Source organism: Gracilinanus agilis, chromosome 4 (genome assembly GCF_016433145.1).
Source record: "Gracilinanus agilis isolate LMUSP501 chromosome 4, AgileGrace, whole genome shotgun sequence".
Classification (NCBI taxonomy): Eukaryota; Metazoa; Chordata; class Mammalia; order Didelphimorphia; family Didelphidae; genus Gracilinanus; species Gracilinanus agilis.
The window spans coordinates 73698028-73719308 of record NC_058133.1 but is presented as its reverse complement, the minus strand read 5'-3'; positions in this window follow the sequence as shown (position 1 = coordinate 73719308).

The following is a 21281-nucleotide window of genomic DNA, read 5'->3' as shown; positions in this document are numbered from 1 at the left end:
AGAAAAAGGAGAAAAGGGGGAAGGAAGGAAGAGAAAGAAAGAAAGGAAGATAGAGAGAAAGAAAAGAAAGAAAGGAAGGAAGGAAGGAAGGGAGAGAGAGAGGGAGAAAGAAGGAAAGAAGGAGAAGTAGGAAGCAGGAAGAAAAAAGGGAGAGAGAGAGAGAGAGAGAGAGAGAGAGAGAGAGAGAGAGAGAGAGAGAGAGAGAGAGAGAGGCCCTATATTCAAGAAGTTTACAGTCTAACTTTAGTAATTATTCTTTTCTTGTAGTATCCTGGTGATAGGGGGTGATTTGTGGGTGGGTGGTGTATTGCCACACAGTTATTAGAAATCTGATGCAGGACCTGAAGCTGGATTTTCTTGGTTCTAAGGCTGGCCTTTTATCCTCTGTGGGTTATGTTGCCTCTCATCACAAATCCAGAGCAGAATCTGCCTCTCTCCCTAAAACAAATGTCTTTGTTGTGACATTCGGCCTTCATATGCTTCACTACAAATGTGCATTTAAATGCATATTCTCTTTTCAAAAATTTAATTTTTTCAATTAACAATTTATTTTCTTTCCTTTCCATCATTGCCCCCATCACCACCACTGGAAAAAAAAAAAAAAGAAAAAGAAAACCTTTGTAACAAATATGTAGAGTAAATCAAAACAAATTCCCACATTGGCCATGTTCAAAAAGTGCATGTCTTCATTTGTCCATCACCTCTCAGTGAAGAGAAGAGTGACATGTTTCATCATCGACCCTTTGGAGTTGTGCTTGGTCTAAACACATATCCTCTTCAATGATTGTGAAATAACATTTGTAAATGTATTCCAAATATACAAATCTCTAGAAAATCCTGCTCTATAGGAGAGACAGTTACAACTGCTTGTAATAGGATTAATTTGCTATCCTTACAGGCAAGATCCAGACAGAGTTAAATGCAATCGTGAACTTCAATCCAACTGGAGAGAGCAGTTCGGCTGACTCCTCGCATGTTCGCAGTGATGCCACAGGAATCTAAGAGATTTACCCAAGCTCCCTAATAGGCGCGCATCTGTCCCTTCTTTAAATCCTGTTGCCTCACCATCTGTTCCTTTATACCCGTCTTGCTGTAAACAAAGTTAATGCACAATGATTCATTATGCTACCAGAAAAAGGCACCTCCTCTCTATTAACAAGAGTCAAATTGACTTTTGAAAGAATGAACATAATTTCCTCTCATTTCCTAACCTCTCGCCCCTACCCCAACACACACACACACACACACACACACACACACACACACACACACAAAGACTCAGGGTTTCATTTATTTATTAAAAAAACAAAAACCTCTTACTTTCTTAGTAACAACTCTAAGACAGAAGGGCAAGAGCTAGAAAAATGGGGTTAAGTGTCTTGTCTAGAGTTACACAGTTAGGAGATATCTGAGGCCAGTTTCGAATTCAGATACTCTTGACTCTACGCCTGGCACTCTACCCACTGTGCTACCTAACCGCCCCTATAGAATCTTCAAATGGCCAGCTCCAAATATAGGAGTCTCAGGTATGGAAAACACAAGCCCTATCTGTATAAAGATAATTGCTAAAGGGCAATGGTTCACATTTGTTCTGAATGTGACTCTTCTTATTCTTTGTCCTTTGGAACCCAATGGCATTGGGAATTGTTTCTATTGCATTTCCTCCATTTCTTCTTGTCTAGGAATAATCATTGTAATTTAATATTCAGTAGCTATAATGAATTGAGTGGTGGATTTTCATTAGCCAGAGAAACAGCCTCAGAGCCTGGAAGACTTGGATTCGTGTCCTCTCTCTGACACACGCTAGTCGTGTGACCCTGGGCTAATCAATACACCTCTCAGGCTCTCTCTAGACAATTTTCTGAGATGAGACGTTGCAGTGGAGATACCAGTCTGCATTGGTAGAAGGAGTTTTTTCACTGGCGGATCACGACATGTGGGAAATCAAAGATTGCTGAAATCATAGCTTTGCATGCTGCCCTTATCCCGTAATCTTCAGAGAAAGCATTATATTTCTACCATATAAGTTAGAAGTGATTGAGAGATCACCCACGCCATCCTTGTCCTTTCACAGGTGAGGAAACTGTGTTTCAAAGAAAGGAACATGGGGCAGCTAGGTGACTCAGTGGACAGAGTGGCTGGCCTGGATTCAGAAGGACCTGGTGCTCAAGTCTGGCTGCAAATGTTTCCTAGCTGTGTGACCCTGGGAAAGTCACTTAACCCTCATTTGCTTAGCCCTTGCCCTTCTGTCTTAGAGTTGTTGCTAAGACAGAATGTAAGGGTTTAAAAAAGAGAGAGACAGAGAGAGAACTAATATGTAAGGTCTCATTGCTGGCAGAGTCCCTTATGCTAGAAATCAATCAACAAATATTTATTAAGTACCTACTATGGGCTAGGCACTGTCTAAGTGCTGAAAATCCAGTCATTCCAAGTCTAGAGCCTCCTCAATAACTTGTCCTATATAGAGACATGCAAACTACCATTTAGTTATTTGACTGGTGAGGCTGCCTTAATAACTATGGTTGATTCTAAGAACAAAATGGATTTGTACTCAACATGGACACCTAAGAACAATTTAGATTAAAGCAATAAATTTGCATGCAGTAGTAATATTATATTTTGTACAACATAGGCAGCTGGGGGCAGTTTGGTAGCACAATGAATAGAGTGCCAGGCTGGGAGTCAGGAGGATCTGGGTTTAAATCTGGTCTCAGACACTTCCTAGCTATGTGACCTTGGGCAAGTCACTTAACCCCTATTGCCTAGCCCTTACCACACTTCTGTCAGAATTGATACTAAGACAGAAAGAAAGAGTTTTTTAAAAAGTTAAAAAATAAGGGTATATGGCAATATTGGGACACTAATGCATTGCTGGTAGAATTGTGAACTCTTCCAACCATTCTGGAGGGCAATTCAGAACCATGCCCAAAACAATGCATATGCTTTGATCTAGTAATACCACTACTAAGTCTGTATCCCAAAGAGATTAAAAAAAGGGGGGGGGAACTTATAAAATTTCTTGTACTTGTAAATGGCTGCTATTTGTGGTGGCAAAGAATTGGAAACTGGAGGGATGTCCATCAATTGAGGAATGGCTGAACAAATTGTGGTGAATGATGGTGATGGAACATTTTTGTGCTATAAGAAATGAAAAGCAGGATGATTTCAGAAAAAACTGGAAAGACCTACATGAACTGTTGCAGAGTGAAACAACCAGAACCAGGAGAACATCGTACGTAGTAACAACAACATTGTGGAATGATCAACTTTGACAAACTTAGCTACTCTCAGCAATAAAATGATCCAGGACAATTCTGAGGGACTTATGACAGAGAATGCCATCCACCTCCAGAGGAAGAACTATTGGAGTCAGAATGCAAATCAAAACACATGATTTTTCACTTTAGTTTATTTGGATTTTTGTGTTAGAGTTTTGGTTTTATTCAATTATTCTTTTACAAAAATGAACAATATAGAAATATGTTTTGCATGATAATATATGTATAACCCAGACTGAATTGCTTGCCAACTCCAGGAGGGGGGAGGGAAGGGAAGAAGGGAGACAATTTGGATCATATAACTTTAGAAAACTTATTGCAAATTTGTTATTACATGTAATCAGTAAAAATAAAATATCTTTATGAAAAATTTAAATATATATTTTCATCTACATACATAAGTACATGTACATTTATATATGTATCAATATATCTTAATTTTTATCTATATATCTTATCAATATTTCTTAATCTTTATTTATATATACATACATGTATTTATCTCTAAATCTCTATTTTTATTTCTACCTATAGGCTACATAGATATATATACACAGGTATGTGTATATATATCTCTATATCCATCTCTCTCTCTCTGTACCTCTCTCTCTCTCTCTCTCTCTTTCTCCCCCCTTTTCTCTCTTTCTGTAATATAGGCAGCAATGGTACAGCAGATAAAGTGTTGGCCCAGGAGTCAGCAGGAACTGAGTTTGAATCTTGCCTCAGATTGTATAACTATGCAACCCTGTAATCTCTCAGCCTCAGTTTCTACATTTATAAAATGGAGATAATAAAAGCTCCTACTTCAAAGGGTTGTTGTGAGAATTGAATGGCATGATACATGTAAATCACTTTGTAAACTTAGCTACATAAATACTAGCTCTTATAGGCCACTGGCCCAGGATCCTAAGACCTTGCACTTCCAGGATAAGAATAATTAGCAACCACCAGGGTTATAACTAGGAATTTTTGTGCCTGGGGAAAATTTCACAACTTGGCATGAAATCAGCTTTCAGTTGTGTTGGGAGACAGTGATCAGGATGAAGCAGAGCAAAAGCTCACCCCAACAAGCCATCTGGTAGCTTTTTTTAATTTTATTTTTGTACTAATTCTTCTTGCTAACTAATTGTCATGTCTGCCCTGTTGCAGGAGGACAAGGGCTCTCTATCAGTGCCTGCCCTCAGAATTCACTCTTCTGGGGCAAAGTTCCAGTTGTGTTGCCCTTTGAGAATCACGAGCCTTCCCAGAAGTCCCTTTCCTCACGGTTTCTCAAACCTTTTACGAAGGCTACCTATACAAAAGCCATTTATTTCATACAGCTGTGAAATAAGGCAGCAGCTGTTGGAGAAAGTCATCCTCAAGTCCCAGCCTGTCACAGAAGCACAGTTTCCATTTCCTCCTCCCAGATATTCCCATTTGAGATTGTAAGAAGATCCATTGTGAGTCAATTTGGTTTTCTGCCTCCCCCGATAATACACCCCAAATGAGGTTTCTATCTTTTGGACAACAATGAGTAACGGCACCGATTTTCTGAAGAACGTTTTGGGTTAGGGCTTTGCAATTTTTCAAAAAGTGTCTGGTTCCATGTGCTTAACGATGAAACAAGCTGACAGACAATAATGACTTCTGTTGGTTTTCGGGCCCCTGTGCTTTTTCATTTGGTGGTGTGAAATGTTGCTTTTCTCTTCTCAAGTAAGCAGACTTCTCACCTCAAAAGCAACTCTATGGTGGTTGGCATGGAGAGCTGCTTTCCACAGCACATTTTAAAGACTTTTGTAAAGTGGGAAAACACTCACCCTGGTGAAACATCTCAACAAGAGGGGAAAGGGAATTAAAATTGTGTTTAAAAAAATTACTTGGGATTAAATATATTCATCTCCTAGAGAACAGCTGGCTTCTCTGCAGCCCACAACACTTTACTTCGGTTTCAGAAGGGCAGAAAACGCCCACCTTGAAAATTGCACCCTGGGACACGAGTGAACAAAGGAGAGATTGCAGTGACCCAAGAGATTCAACATTCTGACATCAGAAAGGCATCAGAACATTAATCACAAAGGCTGTGCCATTCCTCCCTGCCTGAGCCTCCTGCTTCCCAAGGCTAACCCTGCTATCTCTACCCTTGATCATATTCCCCTTGTGTCTCCACTGGGATCTTGTTTTGTCTATAATCTCCTCTATCTTAAAATCATTAGAAGGGACTAAGAATATCACATAGTCCAACTCATTCATTTTACAGATGAACAAATTGGGGTTCAGAAAGGTTAACTTACTTGCCCAAGCTAGTCATTTATAGAGCTTAGAGGGAGGGAGGGAATAGACATTTATGTAGTACATACTATGTATTGGCTGCTTTGCTAATTCTGTTACAATTATCACCTCATTTGATCCTCACAACAACCCTGTGAGGTAGATGCTGCTATTATTGTCCCCATTTAACAGTTGAAGAAATTGAGACACAGTGAGGTCAAGTGACTTATTCAGAGTCACACAGCTAGCAAGTGTTTGAGACCAAATTTGAACTCAGATCTTCCTGACACCAGGTTCATTAGAACTTGGGTTTTCCCAATCTCGGTTGAGGAGTCCTTCTACTATTACTCAATGTTTCCCTTTGTCTTCTCCCCTTCCATTCTGTGTATAAATATGTTTAAGTCACTCTCCTCCAAAGAAAACCTTGCCACAACCCTGCTCAGCTTCTCTGATTGCTATTTTCTTTCTCTTCTTCCCATTATCATGGCATGTATAGAATTATTAGTGTACTTTGTGGCACCAGAGCTCACCTCCTTCAGCTAAGGAGGAAGGCTGTCTCTTGGAGACAAAACACAAAGCATCAATGTTGCCATCTCTTTTGGAATTCTGGGGAAGAAAGCTCCTTGCTTAGCACAGCACATTATGGGAGCCTAATGAATGTTTATTGATCATTTCACTGATTGATATTAATCCTCTAAATACTCTCTTTCAAGGGGATGTACCAAATGGACTGCATATGCCATTATCCAGGTTTCTTAATCTTGGTCATCCAGTCTCACTACCTTACTTGATAATCATAGCTAACATTTACAGAATACTTTCAGTCTTACAGACCTTGTCTCATTTTTTTTTAAACCCTTACCTTCTGTCTTAGAATCAATGCTAAGAAGAGCCAGAAGGGCCAGGAAATTGGGACTGAGGGACTTGTCCAGGGTCACAAGGACCTCCTGTCTCCAGATCTGGCTCTCTATCCACTAAGCAACGTAGCAAATCTCATTTTGAACCTCACAACACCGCTATAAAATAAGGGATACAGAAATTGGTATCTCCATGTTGTATCTCCATTTTACAGGTGAGGACACTGAAGATCAGGAATCCCTCTAAGATCATTTAATCCATACCTTGTATGTACCTGTTTACTTCTTGCCTTTTCTATTAGAATGTGAGCTCCTAGAGTTCAGGGATTATTTTCATTTTCTTCATATCTCCAGTGCTTAACCCAGTTAGCCAAAGCAATGTAAGGACTTAATAAATAAAATGCTTATTGATGTTTGACTGATGGTACCTGCATTTTTTTACTGCTGAATCTTTCTTATAAAGCTAGGTCTGAATTAATGGGAATAATGAATCCCATGAAGTGGTCATTTGTATTCCTATCAACACTACTATACCTGAAGTTATTATTATGGGAAATATGGTCATTGGTTCCAGCCCAATGGAGATATGTAGTTTGAATTGGGATAATATGTAGATGCTCAAAGCTGCTGACTTCTTGGGGAAGGCAAGAAGAAGCACATGTCGTGAATATGTATTCCAAGGGTTTTGTGGGGGGTTAATAGGCTCCAGAGTTTGTAGTGGATTTGAGCGAGGAGGAAATATGTTATGGGTTAAACCCAGAGTTGCATTCAGCCAGCTAAGTTCATTTCATAATCTTTCTTTTTTTAATTTAAATTTGTTTATTTTTTTTATTACACTAAAACACCCAGGTAACTCCCTACCTCCATCCCTTCTCACCATTAGAGAAGACATCATTTTACCAAAATACAGCGATATCTCGGTTTTTGTCAATAATCAGTTGGAAAACAATCAGTGAAATCCAAAACCAACAAAAACCGAGGCAATTATTTCCATGTGAATCAACATAATTAATAACTAATTCTGGACACTCCAAAATACATACCAAAGACACATTTTATACAGAATAGTGTTTAATACTAAAAACAATGACTATAAAATGAATATAAAACACTAATTTAAAGAATAAATGAACATTTAACATGGCATTTACCTTTCTGAAGCATCTTCTTAGCATATGGAAGATAGCAAAGAAAGGAGAGATAGGTTATTGTTTGGAAGGGGAATCCCCCTCCATAAGGGCCTTAGATATCAAGGCATTGTCTGGAAAGACTTTGGAAAGAAGCTGACATGTAGAGGAGTTGTTACCTTGATTATGTCCCTCTTCTTAGCTGAGATACTATGGGAGAATTTCTACTTGACTGAGATGAGATAGCTCACTCCCAATGAGAGAGCTCATTCATTTTTGTATAGTCAGATATATATTCTCCTCTATATGCATTACCTGAGTTTTGCTTGTTATCTGTATGGATAAATGTATTTATTTGCTTCTCAATACATATATTGCTCACACTGAGTAGGAGAACATGGGTCGCCCTTTGTTTTCGCAAAATTAGAATCAAGGTTAAGCGGGCACGCCAATGAAATCCAACGCAACCAACAAAAATGGAGACAAATTTTTCAAAGAAAAAATCAAAACCCCAAACCAACTATAACCGATGTCAATGAAAACCTAGGAATTACTGTAATATGTGTATGTACAATACTACATCTTACTTATTTCTATTTATCAGTTCTCTATCTGAAGGTGGACATATACAAGTCATTCTTCAAATGATATTTTTGTTGCCGTATATAATGTTTTCTTGGTTATGCTCATTTGACTTTGTGAGAGGGGTCTCTGATGAGGGACGCTAGAACCTACCTCTCTTCTGCCCTTTCAAAAATCTATCTTGTCTTTGTATATATGTCTTATCTCTCCCTCGGCAGAATAGGGGTAAGGGCTTAAGTGACTTGCCCAGGGTTACATATCTAGGAAACATCTGAGGTCAGATATGAACCAGGACCTCCCATCCCTAAGCCAGGCTCTCAATCCACTGAGCTACCAACTGTTCTCAACTTCAAAATATTCTTAATATTTCTTCAAGAAAATGGTCAAGAAGTTGATGATCAATATTAATAATTAATTATTTATTGAGGGGCAGTGAGGTGGCTCAGTGGATAGAGTTCTTGGCCTAGAATTGGGATGACCTGAATTCAAGTACAGCCTCAGACATTTACCAGCTGTGTGACCCTGGTCAAGTCATTTAACCCAAACAGCCTATCCCTTATTACCACTCTTCTGCCTCAGAACAAATATTTGTATTAATTCTAAGACAGAAGGTAAGAGTTTAAAATGCAAAATAATGATTATTTATTGAGTCTATGAAATGGCTTCATGTATTCAAAATCACACTATTTGACATCATAGTTTTACAAAATATAATCTAGTTCCAGCCTAATAATGTAAATTTCTATAATGTGACCATTTCAGGGGATTTATTATTTATTCTAATTGAGGTCTAACTGTGTTTAATGTATACCCAGTGGTGTACTGGAGGCAGCTTTAACTAGCTGGCAAGCAGATTGTTAAATTTTAAGAGTGAGTATTTAGACCTTGGGGATGGCAAATACCACAAATCAAAGCTTTATTTACTGTTTTATTGACTGTCTCGACTTAAGAAAGGGATGGAGAAAACATAAATAATTGCACATTAAACATCAAAGCGTGTCCTGCCCTTGGATAGAGCACTGGACCTTAGAAAACCTGATTTCAAGTCCAGTCTTAGACACTAACTGTGTGTCCTTGGGCAAGTCACTTAACCTTAACCTCTACTTCCCTCGGTTTCCTTAACTATAAAATGGGGAATATAAAACAACCTACTTTATATAATTGTTGTGAGAATCAAATGAGACTTGTCAAGCTCTTGGCACAGAATAGTTGCTATATAAATGCTAGCTATGATTACTGTGTATTTTTTTTTTTTGAGAACCAGTTTTTCCTAGCACCTAGCATACCTCTGTGTGCACCCCCTCTCCTCCCTTTTGTGGGAGGGAATGGTAATAGGTATAAGAAAATTAGAAGATACACATTCCTGATCTTTTAAATTAAAAGTTTAAACTCTCTTCAGCTGGAGAGAAAAGACTAATATACATGTGACAATTAGAGAATATTACAAAACAGTACATACTCCAGTGCTAACCGATGTGGCCCTCCTGACTATGAGGTTAGAAAGAGTTCAAGGAAGAGAGAAATCCCTGGGAATCAGAATTAACAGGGTAGTTTCCATAGAGGAGGTACGTCTTGAATTCAATTTTGAAGGAATCAAAATGGCAGGATTTAAAGAGTCCTAAGAAGTCCCTTTGTCTAATCCTAGTTGGAGGGCATTTCATGTGAAGAAGATCTGGTGGAAGGGGAGGTGTATTAGCTGACCACAAGTTTAATACGAGTTTTCAGTGTGGCCAGTAGTAAAAAAAAAAAATGAAGACAATCTTGGGTGGCATTGATAGAAATGCAATGGCAGAATGAGGGACGTGATTGAGAACAGGTCACTCCAGACAAACATGACTTCCTTTTTCAGGCGGGATTACTAAACTGGTGGAACAACAAAACTAGCTCACCTAGCTTTTAGCAAAAAAGTATTTGACAAAATTACTCCTACTTTTCTAGGCTTACAAGTGGGTTAGCTTATGTACAGTCCTGTTAAGACTGGTCAAATTATGACATAGGAAGAGGAATCATTAATGATCCAAGATCCCCAGGAAAGGAGGTATCCAGTAGAATGTCCCAGGAAGCTGTGTTTAGTCTGAGCTATTTAATGTTTTTTTTTTTGTTTTTTGTTTTTTGTTTTTAATCAATGCCTTGGATAAAGACATAAAGAATACTCAATTAATTCCTTAGATCACATAAAGGTGGTAATGACAGCTTCTGTGTTAGATGACAGACCCAGAGAATACTCTATTAACTCTGTAGATCACACAAAGGGAGTAACGACAGCTTCCATGTTAGATGACAGTCAGGATCCAAAACAAATAGACAAACTCGGTAGTCTATAATGTTCAGCTGAGTATAGTTTGTTGATGTTGTTTAGTCATTTCAGTCGTGTCCAATTCTTTGTGACTCCACTTGGCAAAGATCCTGGAGTGGTTTGTCATTTTCTTTTCCAGCTCATTTTACAGATGAGGAACTGAAACAAATAAGATTAAGTGACTTGTCCAGGGTCACATAGCTAATAAGTGTCTGAGGTCAGATTTGAACTCAGGAAGGGAAGTCTTCCTGACTCCTAGTCTGGTACCTTATCTACTAGACCACCTAGCTGCCTTAAGTAGAGTTAGGATGATGTTTTATAGAGATAAATGTGAAATATTTCACTTGGCTAAAAAAATAAACTTCACAAGTACATGCTGGGGAAAGCATGACTGCATAGCAGTTTGCCAGAAAAAGATATGGGGGTCTTAATGTATCACAAATTCAATAAGCCAACAGTATAATGTGGCAGCCTAAAAACTTAATGTGATCTAATGCATTCAAAGAAGAGAAATATCCAGGACTATGGAAGCGTTAGCTCTATTGTATATACTCTGCCCTGGTCAGATTACTTCTAGAATATTATATTAAGTTCTAGAAGCCACATTTTAGGAAAAATGTGGATAAAATGGAGAGCATACAGAGGAGATCACCCAAATGTAAAGGCCTTGATATCACACCACATTCAAACCATTTGAAGAAACTGGGAGTGGTTAGCCTGAAGAAGGAAGGATCTAAAGGGGATGTGATTGCTCTCTTCACATATTCTAAAAGCTATCTATCATATGGAAGGAATTTAGCATGTCTTGCCTGGTTCCAGAGGATAGAACTAAGTAGCAATGGGTAAAAGATTCAGAAGGCAGATTTAGGTTTGACATAAGGAAAAGTCTGATAGCAATAACCGACATACAATGGAGGGATGAATTGTTTTAGGATTTTATAGGGTTTCCTTCACTAAGGTTTTCTTCAAGCAAAGGCTGATTTTTTAAAAATTATTTTTAATTTAATTTTTAAAAATATTTTTCTATGTTTACATGATTTATTTTCTTTCTGTCCCTTTCTTCTTCCCTCCCCACTTCCCAGAGCCAATAAGCAATTCCACTGGGTTGTACAAATGTTATCACCTGATACCCATTTCCATATTATTCATTTTTACCATAGAGTCAAAACCCCAAATCTATATAAACAAATGAAAAGTGATAAGGTTTTTTTTTTTTTTGCATTTCTACTCCCATAGTTCTTTCTTTCAATGTGGATTGCATTCTTTCTCATTAATCCTTCAGAAACGTCCTGGATTGCTGTATTGCTACTAGTAGTAAAGTACATTACATTGGATAGTTCCACAATGTTTCACTTTCTGTGTACAATGTTCTCTTGGCCCTGCTCATTTCACTCTGCATCAATTCTTGGAGGTCTTTCCAGTTCATACAGAATTCCTCCAGTTCATCACTCCTTACAGCACAATAGTATTCCATCACCATCAGATACTACAATTTGTTTAGCCATTCCCCAATCGAGGGACACTCATATTCCAATTTTTTGCCACCATAAAAATCACAGCTATGAATATTTTTGTACAAACATTTTTCATTATTATCTCTTTGGGGGTACAAACCCAGTAGTGGTATTGTTGGATTAAAGGGTATGCATTCTTTTAAAGCCCTTTCAAGCAAAGGCTGATTAATGGGAATGCTAAAGAGGAGATTCTTAGTCAAGTGTACGATGGACTAGATGGGGCCCCTTCCAACACTGAGGCTCTCTGATGAAATCTTTTACTGAAAGATTCACTCCTCTCTACATTTCACACACCTGGGATTTGTCTCCTGGGATAGTCTGCATTGAAGTCACTATTTTATTCTAGAATCTCAGGCTCACTTTTGGCCACACAGGAAGTCTCTCCACTTCAAGTAGATCTCTAATTCTCCATCCATTTTCCCCACTTTGGTTTGGACCCATGCATTCATTCATGTGACAGCCCCCAATGAGGAAGCCTTTCTCATCAGTGTGGATCAGCAACTGTTCTATAATTTGTGATCTCAGAAACTTGCCTAGGTTCATTCAATGATTTTCCCAGGATTCATAGCCAGTAGAAATCAGCCTGTTGATGTTTAGTCATTTTAGTAATGTTCAACCCTTTGACCCCATTTGGGTTTTCTTGTCAAAGATACTGGAGTGATTTGCCATTCCTTCTCCGGTTCATTTTACAAATGAGAACATTGAGGCAAACAGGTTAAGTGACTTGCCCAGGCTCACAGAGTTAGTGTTTGAGGCTGGATTTTAACTCAGAAAGATGAGTCTTCTTGACTCTAGGCTTGGCATTCTGTGCACTATGATACTGCTTAGCTATCCTAAACCAGTATCAGGATTTGAATCCAGTTCGTCTTTGACTTTGAGGCCAGCTCTGGGACTACTATGCCACCTCAGCTCTGCTTCTAGCTGTATTGCTTTGTAATCATCTGATATATAAATTCCTTCCCCACTGACCAGGAGAAAGATAGTGTCTCAAAAAAGCCATAAAGTACACAAAGACAAGGCTGTGAAAGGACCATGGTCTCTTATCCCATTTCCCCCAGAATAGGGTTATTTTTCCCCCAAAAGCAACAAAGCTATTCCTGGGACCCTTGACACTATTTTCTGGTCCCCTAAGGGCGTAACAAATCCCACCTATATGGAATCAATACTTCTCCAACTTGATGGATATTTGAAGATGACTCGAGTCAACAAATCCTGCCTTGCTTTACAGATGCATTTCCATAAGGAAGATGAAGAGAAGAGGACAAGCATTTCTTAGGCACTTATTGTGTACCAGAACTGGTGCTAAGAACTTTAAAAAGATTTCCTTTGATCCATATAATAATCCTGAGAGACGGATAATCTTATTATCTTTATTTTATAGTTGGGAAAACTGAGGCAGATAGCAGTTAAGTGACTTCTCCAGGGTCACATAGCTAGTAAGTATCTGAGGATAGATTTGCACCCAAATCTTCCTGGCTTCAGGCCTATCCCATTGGGCTACCTAATTGTCTTTATGGAGATGGGAGGGTGGGTTGTCCAGAAGAACCAAATAAGACCCTTGTGTCCTTGCAGATACTCTTTTTGTGTTAGAACAAAGTAAATCTCCTTTTGTTAACTGTTTAATACAGGGGTCAGCAACCTTTTTGGCCATGAGAGCCATAAACGCCACATTTTTTAAAACGTAATTTCATGAGAGCCGTACAGTGCTCACAGTGCCGCTCCTGTAACAGCACCTGAAAAAAAATTGACTTTATGGCTCCTGCAGAAAGAGCCATATCTGGCCCTCAAAAGAGCCAGATATGGCTCGAGAGCCATACATTGTCGACCCCTGGTTTAATGACTTGTGAATGCCCTATTTAACACCAAAATTAAACCTGAACTTATGCAATGCTACCATCATATCTGCCCCCAATAAAAGCCATCATTATAGTCATTACAGACAGTTTTCAGTTCAACATAAGACCTGGCCAGTAATTAGAGATGGTCCAAAATACAAAGCACCCCAAAAAACTTCCCAAAGACTTTTCAGACATCCTTTTTGAGAGGATGAGTTTAGATGATAGCAAGTTGCCTGAAACTACAGATGTTTGATACAAACCACATCTGAGTCTTTCTAGAAAGACGGTGGGGGGGGAGTCAGCTGGGTTTCTCAATGGATAGAGAGCCAGGCCTGGAGATGGAGGTCCTGGTTTCAAATCTGGCCCCAGACACTTTCCAGCTGTGTGACCCTGGGCAAGTCACTTAACCCCCATTGCCTACCCCTTACCACTCTTCTTTCTTGGAATCAATATACAGTATTGATTCTAAGGTGGAAGGTGAGGGTTTTTAAAAATAGAAAGATATGGAGGAAAAACACAATCAGAGAAAAGTTTATTTTTCTGCTCCTGAAGAAAAAAAAGAAAATCCTTCCAAAGCAACTCTGCAGCTCAAGTTGGTGTACACTTTTGCCTTACTCCATCTGTTTCTCCCTAAAGTTATTTTCTTCTAGGTCAGGGTAGTCTTTTTATTGTTAGTTTTCTTTTTTCCTGTTAATGTATTTCATTGGTCAGAATTTGGGGCAATGCGATCTGAAGGAAAATGCCTCCTAAGATTGCATCTTTTTGTTACTGCCTTTCTGAAGTTCTTCTCTTCCAAAGGGAATCGTATTGTACACATGGATTGTTGTCCTGTCAGTTATAGAAGCAGGCAAGCAGGATGACTGTCTCCTGAGGCATCCTCAAAGCAAATATTTATCTGAGAAGGCCACCCCCACTGAAGGGAGCACTTTAAGTAAATAAATGATAGCACAAACATATGTGCATACCAAATGGAAACACCACAAATGGCTATTTAAGTTGCTGGAAAGTAAGCACAATCTAGGCCAGCTGAATACAGCTGGTTTAATCGCAAGGGAAATGGAAGAGTGGAGAAGAGCCTATTGGCCATTTGCCCAGTGACCTGTGGAATAAGTTGTACTTTTTCATGGGGGAAGAGGAAGTGGCAGTGGTCTGTCAATCTCAGAATTCTTCTAGTGGTCTGTCGCCATGGGAATTTATTCATCCATCACACTGGGTGCTGTTCGGTCCAGTTAAAAAAAACAAAACAGTGGATTTGGAAAGAGCAGATCTAGGTGTATATCCCTGAGGTAAATAATTTAGTCTTGTCCAACCCATTTCCTTATCTGTTAAATGGGGAGAAAGTAATAATTCCTTTGTTGCTTACCCTATGGTGTTTGTGAAAGGATAGTGATTGACAAAAGCTTTAAAAATATTAGTCAGTCCTAGCAAACATTCAGTTTCAAACTGATTTACCACACATTTACCACACATATGTTTTAGTCTTTGCAAGAATGGATACTATATATAATTAATTTATTTTTTTTTCTTATGAAATACTTGACTCTTAGTATACATTGACTTCCCTCACCTCCAAGTTACCTCTGTGGGTCAGTACCCAAATTAAAAAAATAGATAGCTAATAAGCCCCCACTAGTGTGTTTACAGTTACAAACCAACTATAGGATGCATTAGTTCAAAAACATAGTCAAACAACATAGCGAATCATGATAATTATGATGATAACCAATGTTTGCATAATATTTTAAATTTACAGAGTGCCTTATATATATTATCTCATTTGAACCCCACAAAAAATCTATGAGATCAGTACTAGGAGTATTATTATCCTCATTTTATAGATGAACAAAGTGAATTTTAAAGCTATTAGATGACTTTGCCTGATTTCATAGTTAAAATGTCAGAGGCAAGATGACTATCCATATGTCCTGACTCCCAGTATATGCTATAACATGCTGTGAGAAACATGGAAACATGGGCCACATTCTCCCTTAGGTTACCATATTGAAAATGAAGAAGGGCACACATGCAGAGAATATATGCAACTAGGGACAGACATGACATAAGCAGAGAATTTGTAATATCATAGGAATACAGCCATTTAATCCAATCCCTTGATTCTACAGATGAGGAAACTGAGGCTAGGGAGTGAAGTGACTAAAATCATGCAAATAGTATATGTCAGAGGTAGGATTTGAACTCAGGTTCTTTGATTCTAGGACCAGTGCTCTTTCTAACATCAGACATGTAGGCAGCGTTCATGTACAAAGTGGTATGTGCCTAGGGCACACATATAGAGGGGATACACATCAGGATGTGTGGCTAGTATATCTACATGGTCAGGGGAACTCACACTTCAAACTCTTCGATGCTACTAACACTTTTGGTGATGCCATCACAATATTCTCATGTCAAGCATCTCAAATGGTCTCATGGTCTCTGTACTATTCTTTGCTGACATCAGTTGGGTTTTAGTTATTTAGTCTTTTCAGAGTCATGTAGCCTTTTAAAAATTTATTATTTTATTTTTAAAATTTTCTCCTATGGTTACATGATTCTTGTTGTCTCCCTCCCCTCTTTCCTCTCTGCTCCTGGAGTTGACAAGCAATTCCCCTGGGTTATACATATATTATCACTTAAAATCCATTTCCATATTATTCATTTTTGTAATAGAGTAATCTTTTAAAATCAAAACCCAAACCATATAAACAAGTGATAAATCATGTTTTCCTCTGGAATTCTACTCCCACATTTCTTTTTCTAGATGTGGATAGGGTTCTTTCTCATAAGTCCTTTAGAATTGTACTGGATCATTGCAAAGATGATCCTTTTGTATTGTAACCTTTTAATAGTAACTTCCATTCTCTGCAATTATAAACTGGAGTGCAGTGACTAGAAAGCCTCACCTGGTCTGTTATATTTTACAAAATGAGGAAACCTGAGGCTTAGTCATGTGAAATGAATGAATTTTCCAAATTAATCTTGTTTTGGAAGAAATACAAGAAGATAGTTCTACTTAGAGCTTTTTCAAGATAACTAAAAAAACAGAAAAGGACAATCAGAGTAATTTGCTTCATGGGGATAGAACTCCAGGTCTAGAGTTCAAATCGAGCCTCAGCTATTTCTTAGCTGTTTGACCCTGGGCAAGTCACTTAACCCTGTTTGCCTCAGTTTCCTCATTTATAAAATGAGCTTGAAAAGGAAAAACAAACCACTCCAGTATCTTAGCCAAGAAAACCCAAAATGGGGTTACAAAGAGTCAGACCCAGCTGAAATGACTGAATTTTTACATAGTGTTTGATAGTTCACAAAATGAACTCCCCACTACTCTGTGAGTTGGGTAGTATTAAGCCTTAGTATCTTGAAAAGTGCAAGTGCAGAGAGCCTACCTCAACTCTCTATCACATAATAAATAAGCTTTGGATGTAAGATTCAAGCCTAGCCCTCTTAACTCCATGTCTAATGCTTTTTCCATTGGGGTCATTTTAAATATGAGAACATTAAGGCCCAGGGAAGTGAATTGATTTGCTCCAGTTCCTCCTTAGTATATGGCAGAATTGAGTCTGGAGTCCTAGTGTCTGATTGGTGGATTGAATACTCTATGTGGAGTGATGATTTATAATGTAGGAAAATCTCACTTGGAATGTAAGCTTTAAAATTAATATATAATATCTCCAAGTATTATATTTAATAAGGTTTATTAATAATAACTTGAATTAAAGGAAAACAAAAAGCTAGATTAAAGAGGGAGCTAACCTAGCCAGGGTTGCGAGAGAAGAGAGAAGAAAGGCGGAGTACACAAAACTTATTTACAAAACGTGAGGATGCAATGTGCGGATGAAAGAAAAAGCAATTTGGGGATGAGAAAAATAATTCTGGGAGATGGAGTCTTTAGGATACAAGATTCTAATTACACAGGAAATAAAATAAAACAAAAACCTCCAGGAATTAGTATTTGACATCTGTGAAACAGTATCATATTTTTTAGCCTAAACCTAAAGTATATGTTAAATGTAGTTAACTATATGCAGAAAGGGGCCCAATCCTTCCTTCCCCCTTACATCTGTATTCCCGGGTACATATTAGATGGAAAGACTTGGACTTTTCTTCCTTTTAATATAGTACAATATAAATAGTCCTGCTTTGTCTGAAAATCTGAGAAAATGAAATGCACAAAAGTTGGGAAATTTTTTATCTTTTTGTCTTTCCTAACATAGCTCAGTCAGGCCCATGGAGAAATGATAGTGTCAGGAATTGATAAGCAATTAGTGCTGGGGTCCCAACAGAGACCAAGGGAAATTTGGTTTGGAAATAAGGATCTGAGAGTCAGTTCTCATTCTTTCTCAGGGTTATAGGGCAGCAGGAGAAAAAGTACTGCCATCTGAAATATAGCCTAACCCCCTTCTCTCCTGGTATCCAAGTCCTACTAAAAATGGAGTCATACATTTGATTTCTCAGGATAGCCTCATAACCACTTGCCTGGGTTTATTGTAATACATTCTTAATTGTTCTCTCTGTCTCTTGGCTCTCCTCATTTCAATCCATCCTCCACACAACTGCTGAAATTATTATCTTAAAAGTACAAGTCTAACAGTGTTACTCTACTCAATAAGCTCCTGTGGCTCCCTAGTACCAGCAGGAAAAGCCTTTAGAGCTTATTTTTCCATCTTTATTACACATTACTCCCCTTATCGCACACTGTGATCTAATCAAAGTGGCTTCCTTCTTGTTTTCCATCTATGGAAATCCATCTCCTCTCTCTATATCTTGGTCATATACACGGATGGCACTTCTTTCTTACCTCTTACTCTCAGAATTTCTAGTTTCCTTTAAAAATCAATTAAAAATCAATTTCCATATGAAACTTTTTTTCTGATCCTCTGACTGTTAGTGCCTTCTGTCCAAAATTATCTTGCAATGATTTTGTATCTATTGTGAATGTACATATTTATGCATGTTGTGTTCCCCAATAGAATGAAAATTCCTCAAAAGTACTTTTTTCTTCATATCGCTGATGCCTAGCACAGTGTCTGGTACATAGAAAGTACTTAATAAATGCTTGTTGGTTAACTGATTAATTCACTGGGAGAATCCAAAATGATTTGAAGTTTTCTAGATTGAGAAACAGAGGGAGGTCAGTTGGGAAAGAGGTAGGAGCAGAAAAGAAAATGACAAGTTTCTTTGGAGCTATACTGAATCTGAGGTTGACAATGGATTCTAAACAGAGATATACAAATATCATTATCTTAAAATTATTTAATTATTAATCATCAAACCATTAATTATTTAATTAATGTTTTATTTTATTATTTATTATATTTATTATAATAAATTAATAATTTACTTTATAATTATAATTTAATCAATCATTAATTGATTGATTGATTAAAATAATTAAATAAAATTATTTAGTAATCATAAGTTGGAAATTAGTCCTCTTAGGACCAGCATTTAAGCTGGATATATAGATTTGGGAGTCATCTACACAGAGTAAAAGCCTTGGAAACAGAAAAGATCTTAATGGGGAAAGAGCTTAAGGCCAAGGACAGATAAATGAATATTACGTGGTTTTCTAGGAAGGGAAGGTACCTTGGAAAATTAGCTAATCAGGAGCAAGTTGGCAACAGCTTGGGCTATAGTTTATACGGTGGGGGAGGAAGATTACAGAATAGGTACATCTAATTGCCTGCAGGGTAATAAAGTTTGTGGAAAGACTGAAAGAGAGAGTAGATTCTCCACATCCTTGAGAAATAAAGGAAATGTTTCAGTTGAAGGGAAAGCTGAAACAAATTCTGTGTGTGTTGTGTGTGTGTGTGTGTGTGTGTGTGTGTGTGTGTGTGTGAGCACTGGTAATGGGAGCCCAAGAAGAATGATTGATTTCTCTTCACTATATTCCAATAAACAAAAGATCAGCCCCTTGGAGGAAGAAGGACAAGGCAGACAAGCCATTGCCCCAAATTCAATTATTTCTGCTATGGTTTCCCTTCTGCTCCTGCTTTAGGGAGGGTTATTAAGTGCTTTGCTTTTAATCTGAAGCAATTGTGACATTTTACCAGGGTTCACCCTGAATGCCCTAAGGGGAGGCACGTGATCCAAATGCCCTACTTGATGGGAAGGTTTGTCCTCCACTGGAGGGACAGATATGGATTAGATCAAATTTCTGCAATACTTTTCTGCCGAAGAAGAGGATGCTAGCTTTTCAGATTGTTGGAAATCATCTCTGAGCCAACAGGAATTCCTGCCAGACTTAGAGCTTCTCATTGGCTGTTCCTTTGCTTCCCTGTTTCATTACAAGGAAATCAGTAATTCTAGGAGTAATGTTGCTCTGAGTCATATTTTCCATTTTTATTAAAGTTTCTATTTTCCTCTTCAGCTAAGCCTCATTAATTTTAGGTCTAGACTACTTTGCTTTAGGACTATGTTCCTTAACTCTCCTAAAAAACCAACCAAACAAACAAAAAACTAGTTACAGCTCTGAGAAGCATTGGTTAATCAGAGGAAAAGAAACAGTAATTTACTGGAAACTTGGTGGGAAAGCTAAAAGCCTGAGGCATGTCAGATTTCCCTCATTTCTCTGAACTCTCTTTTCCACTAAGCCATGCTATTTGGCTAAGAGATCCTCTTTGTTCTGCACTAACACCCTAATCTTAATCACAGAAAATGACATCAGAGACCCTAAGGCATTCAATGATTGACTAGTTAATAGAAACCAACTACCAAGGCTTTTTTTTCTGCCTATCACTTCTGTATCTCAGTGCCAAAGCACTCTTCCCCACATAGTCTGAAGTTCTTGAAAGAAGACCATATACATACTTTATGGTTGTACTTAATCAATGAATCAATGGAGAATGTCAACATGGTGGGTAAATTTATATTTAAATTCAGTGGCATATTTTTGATCTGTACCTACTAAGGATAAAATAATAGGTTAGAACAAATTGACATTTATCGTATTCCTGAATTTCACCAACATATCATCACACAATTCAGACAATTTATGTGCTCTAGTTTTAGAAAATAAATGCTTTAAATACTCCAAGATGCTAATGTATCTGTAGTTTCAGTGATGCAGCCACTCCCTGCAGTCATATAGACTGTAGCATATTCACATGGGTCCATTCTCTGGGACTCTTTGTTTTTCTTGTCCTCCAATAAATTCACCCCAGACATGCTGGCAGCCTGCTTTTCATTCTCTTGGCAAATATGGATTCTAATGGAAGATATAGGTGGTCCATTAGATATTCCTTTCTCTCATCTTTTTTTTTTCTAGTCATCTTTTTTTTTCTGAAGACAATCCTCCATACTTACTTCCTTACAATATGTTATATCTTGTTCATATCCATCATGAGGGTATCTCCATTATTCTTTTTTTAAATTTTATAATCTTTTTTTTTAGAATATTTTCCCATGGTTACAGGATTCATGTTCTTTCCCTATCCCCTATACCCCTTCTCTCCCTATAGCCAACATGCAATTTCTTTGGGTTTTACATGTATCATCGATCAGGACCTATTTTCATATTATTGATAGTTGCACTAGAGTGAT